The 17,128-nt window shown below is 39.1% G+C and overlaps 1 non-coding gene across 1 annotated transcript; it reads right to left on the reverse strand.

The window, feature by feature from the left end:
• Positions 1-3,897: 3,897 nt before the first annotated feature.
• Positions 3,898-4,004, reverse strand: LOC141636292 (small nucleolar RNA R71). Its single transcript, XR_012540913.1, has one exon. It is a non-coding gene; the product is annotated as a small nucleolar RNA R71 (small nucleolar RNA).
• Positions 4,005-17,128: the final 13,124 nt, after the last annotated feature.

The raw sequence follows: 17,128 nt of genomic DNA on the forward strand, positions 1-17,128 counted from the left end.
CTTGAATCTTTGTTCATCCATATTAGGAGAGCTCAAGAACAAGTAAGAAGGAGATCTTACTTGTGCCCTTTGATCCGAAATTTTATTGTAAGGAAAACGATTTCTTCTCTATATTTATTTATGTTTGCATGCATAAGATCTAAATTAATATTATGACTAAATTAAATTGAAACATATATGAATATGTTGAGTATAATGAGATATAGATTTCTAACAAGCAGGATATAAGTCTTATGCTAACAAATGTGACAAATGAAATGAGCTCAATCAAATCTCAAAATCAAAGATGATACAAATATCTGAAGGAAAATAAAAGACCGACGGAGTGGGAAATGAAAAATTTAACTAATTGTGACTTCACTCGCCGGTCAAATTAAAACAAAAACCAACCTCAAAATCAATCAAGCAAAGAATATTTTATCAACCCTAATTTTTTGGAAAAAGTACATTAAATCAAAGCAAAATCAACCCCAATTTCTTCGAATGTGTTGGTAACACAAAAAAATACCAATTCCGAGCATACTTAGACCTTAAAAGTCAGCGTATGCGTTGAAAAAAACCAATTCCGATTCGTAACATTCAATTTAAAGAGGATTTTTACGAAACTCAGTGAGAGATATACTAACTCCGTTCTGTAGCATTCAAAGAAACATAGAGGAATCCTCTATGATTCAAACAAACAATTAATTTAATCTTCAGAAAATGGAGACTAAAGGAAAAGATCTTAAAATGGACGAGGAGCTAGTGAGATATTACCTAAAAAGAAAAAGTATTGGGAGAGAAGATTGTTCCAGAAAGGATTAGTGAATTGGAGATCTACAAAATGAAGCGGAAACGACAGAATCCATTGAATTGACGACGAAGTAGTACTGAATTTGGATGAGATATGAACTTGGATAGAGGGAGCGGTAGTTTTCTAGTAGGGTTTGGAGAACGAAATAAGATTATTGGAGTAGCAATAACTTTTTGAGTGTCGAGAAGCCCAAAATTAAAGTAACCGCTCAGTAATGGACCTTGACGCTCTCCTAAAGCGTAGAGGAGGAAGTGTCAATATTTAGAGGGATTTGTTGTAGTGTAAAAGGTGGACCGAGGACCGGACCATATTAATATTGGTCCGGTCTGGACCAGAAAAACGCGTGGACCGGACCAAAGTGGACCAAATATGATTGTCATTGACATGGTTTAGGCATATAAAATTAGAACTCGAGAAATTCGTAACGATCAAAATAAGAAACATTATTTTTTACTAGATTTAAGTACATAGTTACACATGTTATAATACATGTAAACAAAGTAGAAAACAAAACCAATAATAATACAATTTATCAGATTCTTTTCTTATATAAGTTCGGTCCATGGTCCGGTCCGCAGTCCATTCGGTTTGGTACAGGACCGGACCGAAGACCAAAGTAGAGTAAATAGGTGGACCATGGACCAGACTGATGTGACTCATATTTGAGCACATTTAGTCCCCGAATTAGCCTCGTTCCTATGCTTTATAGTGCATAATTGGGTCATTTACTATCTTTAGTTTCCCATTTTCCATATTCTTTGAGGTTTTGTTTCCTTGGTAGGAGAGGAGTGCAAACCTTGCATTTTCACGGCGAAATGGAGCCAAATTGATCGCATTCAATGACCAAATCATCAAAGGGAAGACGATACTAGAAGGCCTATGTAGATAATAAAGTAGATTGGGCAATGATGAAAGGATTCTTACATCCTCAACAAGATTCCCGCGGATTGTTGAGGAAAGAAGAAAAGAGAAGTGCCTGTCTCACAATCCGAGCGGATTGCAGCCAATCCGAGCGTCTCCCTGCCCACAAATTCGAGCGTCCCGATGCCAAGACGCTCGTCTTGAAGCCAAGTAATCCGAGCGTCTCTCCCATGATCCGCTCGGATCCCCTTACAGATTCCACCGTGCTAGCTTCCTAGACGCTCGGGACGAGCATATCTTCGTGGGACTAGCAAAACAGAGATGTGCATCTCCTTGGAGAGGATCACTTCCTCAACTTTTATTAAGGGTCTTAATAGTCATTTAAGCCCTTAGTAACCCTAATCTTTGTACCTACTCTTTAGTATAAATACCCCTATGTACTACCTAGATTAGGAGGGGGGATCTCAATACAATCTTAATCCTATCTTAATCTTGTTTTAATCTTGTAATCAACTTTTAATCTAGTATTAATACAAATCTCATTCCTTAACCTTTCCTTAATTTCTCTATTGTTCATCATTTATTTTGGGTAATTAGAAGATTATTTGGGTTTATTTGGAGGATTGACAACCTTCCATCAATCATCAAGTACTTCTATTATTCTTTGCTTTATTATTTGGAATCATCTTCATAGGTATAATTCTCTCTTAATCCTTTTTAATTATTATTAATCATTTTCATTTGTTCATCATGTTTTGCCTTGCTAGTATGATTGACAACCTTGTTAGCATGTTAAACTTGATAATGAGTGAGTAGTTTCCTTAACTAGGGTTAATGGGGAATTAGGGGAAACCAACATGGGGATTGATTCATGCTTAATCTAATATGTTTTCATAATTAATTTGCTTGCTTGTTGTAATTCCAACTTATGCACATGTTATGTTTGATGAAATGCGAGCCTATGAATCCTTGCATTTTTTACCCATCACTTACCTTTTCAATGAGACTTGTAAGACATAAACCAACTCGAGTCTCATTAGACCATGCATATAGTTGGATAGGAAGGATTAAGTCGACTTGTAGGTGTTGTACAATCTAATCGATTCGGCTCCGGCACCCAAACCTTCTTAGGGATTGTAAGATATACACTAACTCGATCCCATCACAACAATAAGTGCTTGCATCTAGTAGAGAACGTGTTTGTATGATCAAATCCCATGAATCCCCTATGAACCCATGACACCCTAGTACTTTTAATCAATTGTTTACATCTCATTTTAATCATCTTGCTTATTTTCATTACCTTATTTACATTGTTGATTAGTTTAGTTGATCTCCTACCTCAACCCAAATTGTGACACCCCTAGACACAACCATTTGCAATTGAAAATCCTACATCAATACCCGTCCCTTGGGATCCGACCTTTACTTACCTCTTTACTAAGAGTAGAGTAGTTTGTGAAGTTATAAATATTGTTTTTGTCAAGGTAACTTTTGACGACGAGTAACAAAACCGACGAACCAAAAATGGCGCTGTTGTCGGGGACGGTGTTAACTTGATTTGATTTTCTTTAAATTGTTTTTAGTTGTGTCTTTATTTACCTTAGGGAAGTTAAACTCCTCAAGGTTCGTTCTAATTATTTTCGAGTTGTTTGATATTTTGCATGTCTAGGAGATCATAAGGTAACTTGTTACCCATTGATCTTGAAATTGAAAGAACTTTGACCAACAATAGAAGACTTGCTAGAAATACTTTGAGAGGTATTGGTGAGATTGTGGACATTCAACCAAATAATATCGAGTTTACCAACCCTTTTGCAAGAGAAGGAGAGGATAACCCGACACAAAACCAACCACAAAATCAACCCAAAATGCCTAAATTTTCATCACATTCCGTACCAACCGAGGAGAACCTACCAATTGGTACTCCTACCCCACAACATTTAACCGGTAATTTCATTGCAAAATATGCATTTATACAATTGGTTGAGAGAAGTCAATTTGGGGGGATGCCTATTGAAGACCCTCATTCTCATATGGAGACTTTTTGTGACTATTGTGATGCGATTTCTCAAACCGGAGTTACTCAAAACCAAATTCGATGGGTCTTATTTCCTTTTTCTTTGATTGGTTCCATGAAACAATGGTTGAAAAGCCTAGATAAGGCTACTCTTGGTATTGACTCTTGGAAGAAATTGGCACTTTCTTTCTACAAGAAATTCTATCCTCCGAAGAAGACTAACATGTTGAGAGCCCAAATCACCAGGTTCAAACAAAGGGACGAGGAGTATTTGTATGAAGAATGGGAGAGATTCAAGGATACTTGTCGATCTTGTCCACACCATGGACTTAGCGAGTGGTTCCTTGTAGAACAATTCTAGAATGGTCTATATGAAGACTCCCGAAACATTCTCAATATGGGGTCAAATGGTATGTTTACCGAAGTTGATGACAATCAAACATGGAACAAGATTGAAGAAATGGTGGTCCATAACTCACAATATAGTAGACCTCGGAAGGCTACTAGAGGAGGAAAGCATAAGGTGGACTCTATTACTCTCAATTGGGTGCTTAACTTAGTGCTCACATTGACACCATTAATTTGAAGTTTGAGAAGGCTATGGCTAAACTTGAAGAGGCCTCCAAATCACCCAAGCAACATGTTAATGCTATGGTAGCATCATCATTAATTCCAAGTGGAGTATGTGAGAGTTGTGGAACTTTGGGACATAACCAAAGTGAATGTAGGGGAACAAGTGAACAAGTGAATGCTTTCCAATCATACAAGAGTGGTACTCCTTATTCCAACTATTACAATGAAAACACCAAATTCCACCCCAATCTTTCATACAAAAGTCAAAATGTTCAAAACCCTCAACTTACATACACCCCACCTCCAATGAGAAACCAAGCTCAAAGACCCTTTACAATCAAAACCAAAGTTATCAAAACCAACCTCCATACAATTAAACAAATGACCAAGGTTTTGATGTTAAAAAAGCGGTCCTCCAAATGCAAAAGAACCAACAAGAATTTTTCACTCAAATGCAAAAGGATAGTCAAGCAAAAGACATCACCATCAATAACATACTAGCTCACACAAAGATGTTGGAAACCCAAATGTCTCAATTAGCATCTTCTAGTTCACAAAGACAAAAGGGGCAATTACCACCTCAAGGTAATCCCCCAAGACATGAGTCGGTGAGTGCCATCCATTTGAGGAGTGGTACAAGATATGAAGGGCCGAAGAGGCCCGTTGATGAAGATGTTGTGAATGCTAGTGACAAGGAAAGAGTTGAAGACTCTAAGAAAGAAGAAGAACCCACCACCATTCAAGAAGTTTCAAAGGAGAATGAAGAGAAGGCTAAGGAGAAAGAGCCTTTTGTGATTCGGCTTCCATTTCCAAGTCGTCAAGCTAAGCCTAAGTTTGATGAACAACTTGGGAAGTTTATGGAGATTGTGAAAAACTTGGAAGTCTCAATTCCATTTACGGAATTGATCAATCACGTTCCGGCCTATGCGAAATACATGAAAGATATTCTTACAAAGAAGAAATCCATCCGGAAGCTTGAGACTATTTCTTTCAGTAAGGTGAGTAGTGCCATCCTACAAGGAAGTTCACCTACAAAACTAAAGGATCCGGGAAGTTTCTCTATTCCATGCACCATTGGCGATACTACAATTAACAAAGCTCTATGTGACCTTGGGGAAAGTGTGAGTGTCATGCCATATTCGGTGTGCAAAAGGTTAGGAATGAGAGAGCTCAAGTGCACTATTATCACACTCCAAATAGAGGATCGATCAACGAAGACACCTTTAGGGGTATGGGAGAATGTACCGGTAAGAATTGTCAAGTTCTTCATCCCGGTGAACTTTGTTATTGTTGACATGGAGGAAGACTCCAACATTCCTATCATTTTAGGAAGACCTTTCTTACACATCGCGGGAGTGGTGATTGGCGTGAAACATGGAGAACACACACTTGAAGTAGGAGATGAAACAATCACTTTTAATCTTGACAAGACAATGAGAGCTCCCCGACTACATGAGCCATGTTTCATGATTGATCATTATAGCTGAGAAAGTGATAGGAAGAAGTTGACATCTCAATGCAAAGAACAAGTTATCGGTAAAGAATCACCACCCATGTGGGAGAAGAAAATGGGTAATCTCCAAGATGCTCCACCCAAAGAGCAAGAATGTTTTGACAAGAATGAGAGCTTGAATAGCTCACCACCACTCATGACAAGAGAAGAGGAAGGCCTCATTGGCCATAATGACAAGAAGAAAGAGGAGTTGTTGTCATCAACTCATGATACTATTGGGGAACAAGTAGATAAAGTATGCGGTCTTTGGGATGATGATTTTGAAGGGTTATTCAATCCTTATATTGGTAATGCTATGACCCAAGACCACAATGAAGAACAACATGTGCAAAGGTCTATTGAGGATCCTTATCATAACAATGAACAAGCCTTCGATTACTTATTCAAGTTGTTGAGCAACATCAACAACACCTTGGCTATGCCCCTTTGACATCTCATACATGGATGAGAGTTTGGTGGAGCCCTCCCTAAACCACCATTTGTAAATATTCTAACCCCTTAACTTGCATTTTACTTATTGTATTGCATTTTTGTCAATTTTGGATTTGTATTTTTATGCTTTGATCAAGATTTTCATTTTGAGAGAAAGTGAGGGAGGGACTTATATGTTTATTGATGTGTAGTGTTTTGACATAGTGTGGGGATAGCAATTGCCTAGGCTATCCGAGCCTTCGTAGTGCCCCCACAATGAAGACCAAAGGAATGAAGAGCAAATGACTCGGGTTATGAAATACCCACCGGTGGAACTGAATCCGTGAGGTACAGGGGCAATCCGAGCGGCCCGACAACAATCCGCTCGTCCTGGAAGAAAATCTGAGCGTCCTATGAAGAAGACGCTCGTCCTGAGAGAGCTGGAAAGGTAAATTTTTGTCTGACTGAAGATCCGAGCGTCTCCATATAGAATCCGCTCATCTCAGCGAAGATGCTCGTCTCACTGAGGATCCGCTCGTCCTACTGCTATTAACATTTAGGATTTCTCCCTGACAAAGAATCCGAGCGTCCTCAGAAGAATCCGCTCGTCTCCCTTCAGAAAGACGCTCGTCTCCCTTCAGAAAGACGCTCGTCTCCTACTGAAGACGCTCGTCTCAGCACGAGCTCTCTTCTGAAATATGCTGACAGAGAATCCGAGCGTCCCGACCCAAAGACGCTCGTCTCCCCTGCTAATTCAAAAATAACGGGATTAAAACCCCCCTTTCCCATTTCATTTTACTCATTCAAAACATAAACACATCCCCAAAACCCTAAAAAACCCTCAATCCCTCCATCCATAAAAATCAATTTTCTCAACCAAATTCACCCAAATTAATTCCAAACTCCCTCAAAACCCAAACAAATCACTCCTTTGTCAACAACAAGCAATTAAAACACCAAAATCCTCCAAGTTTGAATCGATTTTCTAGGGTACAAAGGCAAAATTCAAATTTCCTAAATCGATTTGGGTCTTATTGAAACTTGAGGAATTCAAGCAAATCTTTTGGTGTTACTACATACAAGGAGAAGATGGCTAGGACAAAAGGTGGAAACAAGGCACTTCCAAAGAAGAATATCTCAAAAAGGCAACAAGCTCTTCAAGCTTCCAAAGCTTTGGTTTTGGTGGTTCAAAGTGCAAGAATGGAAATTCAAGAGACTACTTCTCCTATGGTGGAAAATACTACTTCTACTCCGGTTGTTGAGCAACTACATGATTATCCGGAGGTAATTTTCACATCCGATGCTCATAGAAAGAAATTTGTATCCCTTGCTAAGAAATATATTTTACCCATCAAGTTTATATGCCAAGAGACCTTGACCAAATTGGGTGTCTTTGAACAAACCAAGAATTTCTTCGAGTCCATGGGATTGCTTACTTTCTTTAATATGCAAGAGTTGACCTACTCATCCCTCACCTTGGAGCTTTTAAGCTCATTGAAAGTTACGAAGGTGGAGACTCGAACAAATATTGAATTCTGCCTTGAGAATGTTGATAGGAAAATGTCTTTTGGCGAGTTTGGTAAAATTTTTGGCCTTAGCAATGACTCGACCTATGTGAAGAAACCTGTAACAAAATATGATCCCGCTCCTTTATGGAAGGCTATTACCGGAAGAAAGTTTACGTCTTACCATGATTGTCGTGTCCTTTATGTCCATCATCCGGGCATAAGGGTGTGGCACAAGGTTGTTGGGCACACGTTGATTGCTAGAAAGGGAACAAACCACTTCACTGAGCTTGATTTTATCTATCTCGAGTCGACCTTGAATGTTGGTAGAGAGTTCACCACAAAGTACAATATTCTTCAACTCTTAATTGAGAGGTGGATCAATATCGATCATGGCAAGGAAGGTGCGGCCTTCATTGTTAATGGGGGATTGGTAACTTATTTGGCAAAACACTTCAACCGGAATTTCAACAAAGATGACACTTATAAACCGGTTAAGAGAGGCCATATCATTGATCTAGCCACTATAGTTCAAAAATTGAAATGGCTCAAGAACGACACTCTTGACAACAAATTCGAGTGGTTAACAAAAGATGCCAAGTCCTTCATTTTACCGAACAAAATTTGCCGACTCAATGTCAATAGGCCACACTACCTTCTCCCACTCTCCAAGGAAGCCGAGTACATTATACAACACCAAAGCGAGGACATTGGCTAGTCCTCCTCTTCTATTATCACTCCACCCTACCCATTCACCTACCATGAGTTTCAACCCGAAAATGTTAAGGCGGGGAATGACTACTTGACTCTTTTGATGCAATAAATGCACAAGCAAGCCCATGAGGATCGAGTCGATGCATATAGAGCATAATATCCGCCTCTCTTATATCTAGCTAGGCAAGGATTTCTTGACCCATCTTGTCCTTTGCCTAGTTGGGCGGATAGGGAAGTCTTCTTTCCTAGTGCTTCTAGGGGTGCTAGCTTGGGTGAAGAGGAGGTTATTGTTGAGGGTAGTAAGGAAGAAGAAGGAAGTAAAAGTGAAAGTGGTGAAGCCTCCGGATCTATGGAGGTTGATGAAGCTTCTAGTGAAGAAGTTGGTGATGATGATGGAGATGGGAGTGATGTCGCCATGAGCGATGATTGAGGATTAGAAAGCTCTTGGTAGGATGCCATAATACTTTGAGTCTCCTACACCTCCTTTAGGCTTTGTTTATTTCTCTTGTTTTTCATATAATTTTTATCTTGATCATGATTTTGAGTCCTAGAATCATTTAGAGGACTCACACCTCGGTCCCATTGAGGTGTTTCTTTTATTGTTCCCACCATGTAAAATTCAAAATGACAATTGTAGTTTCATGCATAGCATCCTTATGCATGAACTCCCCCAATTTTTGACATTAGAAATAATGTCTATTTTGGTTTGGGGAAGTTTATGCATATGCATTGGGAGTTAATTTAAATTATGCTCTCCAACCAAACAAAAACTCATGCATCATATAATATAGTGTAGTTGCATTCATTTTTGTATATACATCATATAGTTTAAATTTAGTTTAGGAATAATGCATTTCATATAGCTTGCATAATTTCCTATCGCATTGGCCATTGAGGACAATGCCCATACTAGTGTGGGGATGGGAAATTCTAACATGAATTTTAAAAACAAAAATGATAAAAATTGAAATTTTTTGAAAAATACAAAAATATGTCTTTTTATTTCATAATCAAAAAAACCATAAAAATTTGAAAAATGCAAAAATCCAAAAACATGTCCATTTCCTTTATAGTATAGTCTTGTATATATTGTGTTTGTTCATCCTTATTCACATTGATTGACCACGCCACATCCGAGACATGAGGATATTGAAGACCGCATGGTATGATCTTTCCAATCTCCTTTCTCCTCTTTATGTTAATGACTATGTGGCTTTATTTTGATTGATGCGGTACAAACAATGTGATTATAGGATTGCATTTAGATTATTTGGCATACTAGTTGGTAGAAGCATATGCATTAGGATGTATAAATGTTAGTTGCATCATGGCATATTGATACCGTCGTAGAGTACCAAAGATAAATTTATAATCCAAACTACTACTATAGATAGCGGCAGTCAAGGTCGAACCACAGAGAGGCGATGCAATTAATAGTTGTCTAATTTTAGTCTCAAGTAACAATTTGAGGGGGTTTGATTTGAACAGTTCTATTATTAAAGGCAATCAAAATTAAAATTAAACTAAAACAAATAAATGAGTGATTAAAGAAAATGGATGAAATCAAATATTGAAAGGATGCTAAGATGGTTGGTTCACAGTAGTTTTGACGGCAGTATCCTAAGTAAGTCTGAGAAAATCACGTAAGACGGGAAGAATAAGAAGTCCACTTGGTCCATTCTTAATAGGTAGCATCTTTCGATCTAGCTACGGGTCCCTAATATCACTAGTGCTGACTCTCGCCCTGAAAAGTGATTTAAAAGCCTAAATTAACTTATCTCTCGACCTTATTAATTTAGTCGTCTTAATTAAGTAGTCTATTTCCCTCCCCTATCTTTCGATCTATCGGGTCGGTCAATTCCTAAGCATTCAACTAGTCGTGTGCACTAGATTCGTCAAATATAGCAATTAAATTAATTAAGTCGAAGCTGTTCTCACGTGAGCCAGTCGATCGACCATGCAAGGCAGTCGATCGACCATGACGCGACTCAGGCCAACCTATTCTACGCCGTCTACACTATAGGTCCCCTACATCTTAGCACAAAGGGTTTAGCTACTCATACTAGAATTAACAATAGTAACGAAACTAGAGATGAAAACAGTAGGATTCATAACTAAATTAAATGAATAATAAAACCGCGTAAAACAAGGAATTAAGGCTTTAAGGATTCTAACTAATCAATTCTAATCTAATAATGAATAACAACAAACTGAAATCAAGGAACGTAATTTACCGAATGAAAGCAGGAAGAATCTGAAAGCACGAATGAAAGTAAAGCAAATAAAACCGATTGTATTTAATGTTTATGAGATCTAATGCTAAACTTGATATTGAACCCTAATTATTTCCCTAAAATTCCTTGATTTTTCCTCTGAAAACATCAGGTTACGTTATATAGATAGTCTTACGTAACTTATTCCTAAAACCTAACTACATTGGGCTTCAGAATTCTCGTCCTTTTAATTCACGCCAGAATCACGGTTTGGTCGATCGACCACAAGGACCAGTCGATCGACCAAACCTCGCTGAACAGTAGCTCCTGATCTATTTTAGGAATCGCGCTCTGGTCGATCGACCATAACGGTCAGTCGATCGACTGCTTCATCAGGTAGTTGCTCCAAAAGCCTCATAAATTTGTCTTTCAGGCCTCGATACACGCACCAAGTTTACTTCCCGAGTAAATACTTAATGTCAAATAATATGCCAAGTACTCGGGGACGGATTTGGCTCATTTCCCGCTGGATTCTTCACATTTCTGCAATATTACACAAAAACACAAAAGTAGACGGAAATAGGGGAAATAGTAGCTTAAACTACACAAATGAGCTCTGAAATGCGTGTAAAATAGGGTTTAAAACATCATATTTAGGACACGCATCAAACTTCTCCAAACCAAACCCTTGCTTGTCCCCAAGTAAGAACTAGACTCGATCCTAGGACCTAATGGAACGAGTTCAATCTTAGAGCGAAATGCATGCTGTAAAGCCTAAACCAGTTTAATGCAACAACTAACAATCAATTAGCGATATGAATCATGCAAACGAGTTATGTAGTCGTCAAAAAACTGCCGAACCGTCAACTATGGAGACTTATCATTATGGACTCTCACGAGTCGCTCATATCGCACGTAGGTACAGGTGAATATATGTAAAAGATAGAAAGAAGTACATATGATGACTCTCACCTAACTACGACCTATAAGAACATACCTGTAGTCTAATATGAAAATAATCTCTACAACCGTACATATGCATTCCAACCATAAAAGACCATGACACATGCCGAGGCACAATTTGGATATGTGAGGTATGGGCAGGAAGGGGCTAAGATAAATTTGGATAAAAACAGAGTTAAAAGTCAAGCTAGTAACTAAGGGAACCAAATTAATAATTCATTCCAACTTCTTGCTCAAGATTAAACGATAAAGCGGTGGTAAGCACGAATCTCACAATCTCCAATAGTAACTGTAATTCCCCAAATGATACAAATAAAACATGGGAATAAAATCACCATCTACTCAAAACTTCAACCATGTAATTTTTTCGAATTTTCTTTTCTCGGGCTTCAGTCGATCGACCAATATAGTCAGTTGATTGCCTGGATTTTGCTCTTTTGTCGAACACTATTCTGTTTTTGTTCTTTTTCCTCTTCTTTTTTTCTTGTCCTTTTCATCTTCCCAACATCATCTCAAAATGAGCATTAGCTCCCAAAAACGAAATAACAATCCCAAGAACATAAACTACTAGCTTGACAAGGGCAGGCTAAATGTAGGATGTAGTTAACGGGACAAAAAGGCTATTTTTGGCTGTATGGAGCTTATGGGCAAAATGAATAAAGGGGTGACCTCTTCCACATGTGTCAACTAACCACGAACCCGAATGCATACAGGTATTAAGCAGATTAAATTCATATTTATGCATATTGATATAACATGTCTTACAAGGAGTAACTACTCACATTCCTAGATAAACTGATCATGAATGTCACCAGTTATAAGCTCTAAACCTCAGAAAAATAAGTAGTTTGCCATAAATCTAAGTCAAGTCTCAAGGTTCAGCGAATAAAGTAACGAAAACTCATAGACTATGCATATATGATTCTACTAATAACATGTCAATTTAGCACGGCTTAGGCATAAACAGATGAAAATGCAATGTCATCATTGAAATACTACCGTTCCGACTCAACCTATATGCTAAAATAAACGTGCAATTTTTTTGAATTTTTGAATTTTTTGAATTTTTCGAATTTTTGTATATATATAGGAAATAAAATAACAAATGCAAACAGAAGTGCAATAAACGTGAAACAGAAATGCAAAAGAACATGTGAATGCATTGCGCAAAACCCTTCCCCAAACCAAATCACACAATGTCCCCATTGTGCAAAATCATATAAGAAAATAAAATGGAAATGGGATTTTTGCGATAAATAATAACTAAGTAAAACATGAAAAGGACTCGGAAACTCACAAGACTTTAAGCGCAGAAAAAGGAAACCTCCCCAAACCAGCGCGAGCTAGGAGGCTTCAGTAGCCAGCAGTGCTACCATAGGTACCTGAAAAGAAACAAAAGTACCGCGCGTAATTCCGAGAAGCAATTTACGAAACGCAAAATTATGTTCAAAATAAGAAAAATAGAAGAAAACAGAAATGGATCGGAGAATAAAGTGGAGAAAAGACTCCCTCAACTCCGTAAATCGACCAAACACAGCAGGGGAATGGTCGTGAATAGGTACAACAGTGGGAAGCGATCGATCGACCATAGCAGCCAGTCGATCGACCAGGGGTGACAAGAACAGAAGCCCTTGGAATCGCGGCTCAGTCGATCGACCATAGAAGCCAGTCGATCGACTGAGAAAACTTGCTGTAAGTTTCTGATTTCTTCGAATTAACTCAATAAATTGAGCTAATATGGTCTATGAACCTGCAAATACACATAATAACGCGCCTAAAATTGCGCAAAACCCAAATGTAAAGTCTAAAGTCCTTAAATCCTAAGCAAACTTATTAAAGCGAAGTCTCGCGCAAACCAAAACAATAAAAAGTCTAACAAAAGCAATAAAATATCTTTTAGAAAAGTCTCAATCTCCTCAGCAAACTAATAGTTGATCAAGAATGGCCACGGAATGGCCCACTTGGTCGGCTTCTGGCTACAAGAAGTAGCCTCTACAATGCTCATCTCCTCAAAGAAAGACTATCAATTCCAATATCCGCAGAACTCAACGGATCAACATCTCTAACATCTTCCCAATCAATGACCTCGTCTGGCTCATCAAAATCCAAATCGGACTCCGTCACCTTACTGGCTCCTCATCAGTTGCATAGCTCAGACATCCTAGGCCGCCTCTTTGAACGATTGGCTCCTTCACAGCTGGAGCAACATGCGGCTCCAAATTCCCCAAACCATTTCCTGAAATATCTAAAATAGAAGAATCTTCCTCCAATTTGCTCCCAATCGGGGGCGGAGGTGTTATAGCAGAAATAGGCATAGGGGCAGGCATGTTAGAAAGCACAAAATAAGATTTTTTCTCAGAAATTGTATTACAAGTGACTGGCCACATAGGATCTTTCTTCTTAGCGGTCTGGGCAAAAACAATGGACTGTTTTCCTACTTTAAAGGTCAATGTCCCTGAGCCAACATCTATAACTGCACTAGCAGTGTGCAGAAATGGTTTACCCAAAATGATAGGAATGTGAGCATCCTCGGGTATATCTAGTACAACGAAGTCAACTGGGTAAAAGAACTTTCCTATTTGCACAGGAATATCCTCTAAGACTCATATAGGCTGGACCGCAGAACGATAAGCCATCTGTACTATCATGTTAGTAACTGCAAACCTAGTCAATTTCAATTTCTTAGCAAGACTCAAAGGCATAACACTAATACTGGCTCCTAGGTCACATAACGCCTTCTCAATTGAGAAGGTACCAATATTACAAGGAACAGAAAAGCTACTAGGGCCAGCTAACTTATGTGGAGCAGTGTGAGTCAAATAGGAACATGACTCCTCAGTTAGTACGATAGATTGCACAGTATCAAGTGACTTCTTTTTAGACAAAAGCTGCTTCATAAATTTCTGGTAATCAGGGACTTGATTAACTAATTCTAGGAAAAGAACTTGCACATTTAAACTACGAATAACATTTTCAAATTTGTTAAACGATACATGTTCCTTTGTCGGCACCAATCTCTCTGGGTAAGGGGCTGTAAGAAGCAACTTAGCCCTCTCCTCTAAGTCTCTCATACCGGCATCAGTGGATTTCGGTTGAAAATCCACTACTTTGTCCTTGTTGTAGCTCGGACCTTCTTCAGACCGTCTCAGGAATGAACCATTAACCATCAGGGGGTCATAATTTGGAACCGAAACTGACCCATCAGCATTTGGATCTTGCCTCAATAATTTCGGAGTCGTCGTACCCCAAAATACGTGGTCCCTCAAGTTATCTGGCATTGGAGGACGAAAAGGTTCACGATCAGCAGTATCTTCAGTCGATCGACCATGTAGGTCAGTCGATCGACTGGCTTCCTCGGGAACAGAAACTGCACTTTTACGCGAGCTGGTCAATCGACCAGGCATGTTAGTCGATCGACTAACATACCTGCTGATCGTCTTTTTCTTGCTACTGTTCACTCCGGCCTTTTTCTTGCTCAGTTCCGCCTCATCTTTTTCAGTAACATCTTCGACCATAGCGGGCCCATCAAGGGTAGACCCACTCCTCAAAGTGATCGTATTTAGAGTCTCTTTTTTATCCGGCTGCGATGGTAAATGCCCTGGAGCTCGAGTTGCACTTTTGCTTGCCAGTTGGCCAATTTGACTCTCCAACATTTTTGTAGAAGTCTCTCTAGCTAGAGACTCTTTTTGCAGCAAACCCGACAAATTCTGAACCATGTTTTTCAATTCAGAAATATCAGAACCTTGAAATTGCTGCTGCTGAGGCACATAGGGAGGGTTTTGATACTGCTGCTGCTTATGAGGGGGCACATAACTCTGCTGCTACTGCTGCGGTGGTGGACCCGGATTAAGGACATTCTGGTTAGTCCACCTCAAATTGGGGTGGACATTAGAGGAATTGGGATAAGTACCCGTCTGCCTATAATGTTGGAAGGCAGCACATGTTTCATTCAAACTAGTACAAAATTCCGAAACATGTCCCTCTCCTCCACATCTTTTGCATGTAAAAGGACCGTCTGAAACTGCATTAACTTTATATATCCCTCCTTTTTGGGATCCCCCAAAATCTATCTTGTCGAATCTCGCAAAGAAGGACTTCTATTGCGGCTACAACAGGAGATTGGTGATCTTCTCGATTTCCTCTAGAATTCCCATGCTCAGCTTTATGGGTGGCCAGGTCATCGATGATTTTCCACCCCTTTGTCTCACCGCTATTTTCTTGAAATCTCCCATTAGCTGCAGCATCTAGAATAGCTCTCTAATCATCATAAATATCATTATATAATTGGTTGCACAAAAATCATTTCTCAAACCCATGGTGCGGAATAGTTCGCACCAGTCTTTTGAAACGGACCCATGCCTCATGAAAATCTTCATCAGGACCCTGTTTAAAGCTTGTGATCTAAACTCTAATCGCATTGGTCTTCGATGCAGAGAAATATTTCTTATAGAATGCTAAGGCCAGCGAATTCCAATCAGTAATCCCGTTAGCAGCTCGATCCAGATCTCGGTACCATTCCGTTGCAGCATCACGAAGCGAGAATATGAACATCGTCTCCTTTACCTGGTCCTGGGTCACACCTGCTGATGGGGGATATGGAACAACAGTAGTCAATGAATGTCTCCATATGTTTAGCTGCATCTTCATTTGCAGGTCCCCCAAATTGGTTTCTCTCAACCAAGTTAATGTAAGACGGTTTCGGTTCGAATTTCCTTTCCGTCCCGGCTGGCAACGCGAATCCCTTATAGAGATTTTCGGCTTTTGGCTCGAGTGATCAAGCTATACTTGCTTCTTCACCATATCTGGAGATGTAACCGTCTCAGCTGAAGAAGTAGAAATAGGAGATGAAGGTGGATCCTCCTCAAATAGCTCGTTCTCGTAGTAACTGGACAGAGTACTCATCTCTTCCTCTGTCAGCAATACTCTAGATGATCGTCTCAACTCACGCAAAGTCCTTTCGATCTCAGGATCTAACAGTCGTAATTCACCACCCTATGACCTGCGCATAAGAAGAAACTACAAGTAGAATATGAGAAGAGTTTAAGGAATAGATGTCCCTTAAACTTAGAAAAAGACTAAAATAAAAACAACTAAAAATTAAACAATTGCCTCCCCGGCAACGGCACCAAAATTTGATACCGTCGTAGAGTACCAAAGATAAATTTATAATCCAAACTACTACTATAGATAGCGGCAGTCAGGGTCGAACCACAGAGAGGCGATGCAATTAATAGTTGTCTAATTTTAGTCTAAAGTAACAGTTTGAGGGGGTTTGATTTGAACAGTTCTATTACTAAAGGCAATCAAAATTAAAATTAAACTAAAACAAATAAATGAGTGATTAAAGAAAATGTATGAAATCAAATATTGAAAGGATGCTAAGATGGTCGGTTCACTGTAGTTTTGACGGCAGTATCCTAAGTAAGTCTGAGAAAATCACGTAAGACGGGAAGAATAAGAAGTCCTCTCGGTCCATTCTTAATAGGTAGCATCTTTCGATCTAGCTACGGGTCCCTAATATCACTAGTGCTGACTCTCGCCCTGAAAAGTGATTTAAAAGCC

This window comes from Silene latifolia, chromosome Y, assembly GCF_048544455.1.
Source record: "Silene latifolia isolate original U9 population chromosome Y, ASM4854445v1, whole genome shotgun sequence".
NCBI lineage: Eukaryota > Viridiplantae > Streptophyta > Magnoliopsida > Caryophyllales > Caryophyllaceae > Silene > Silene latifolia.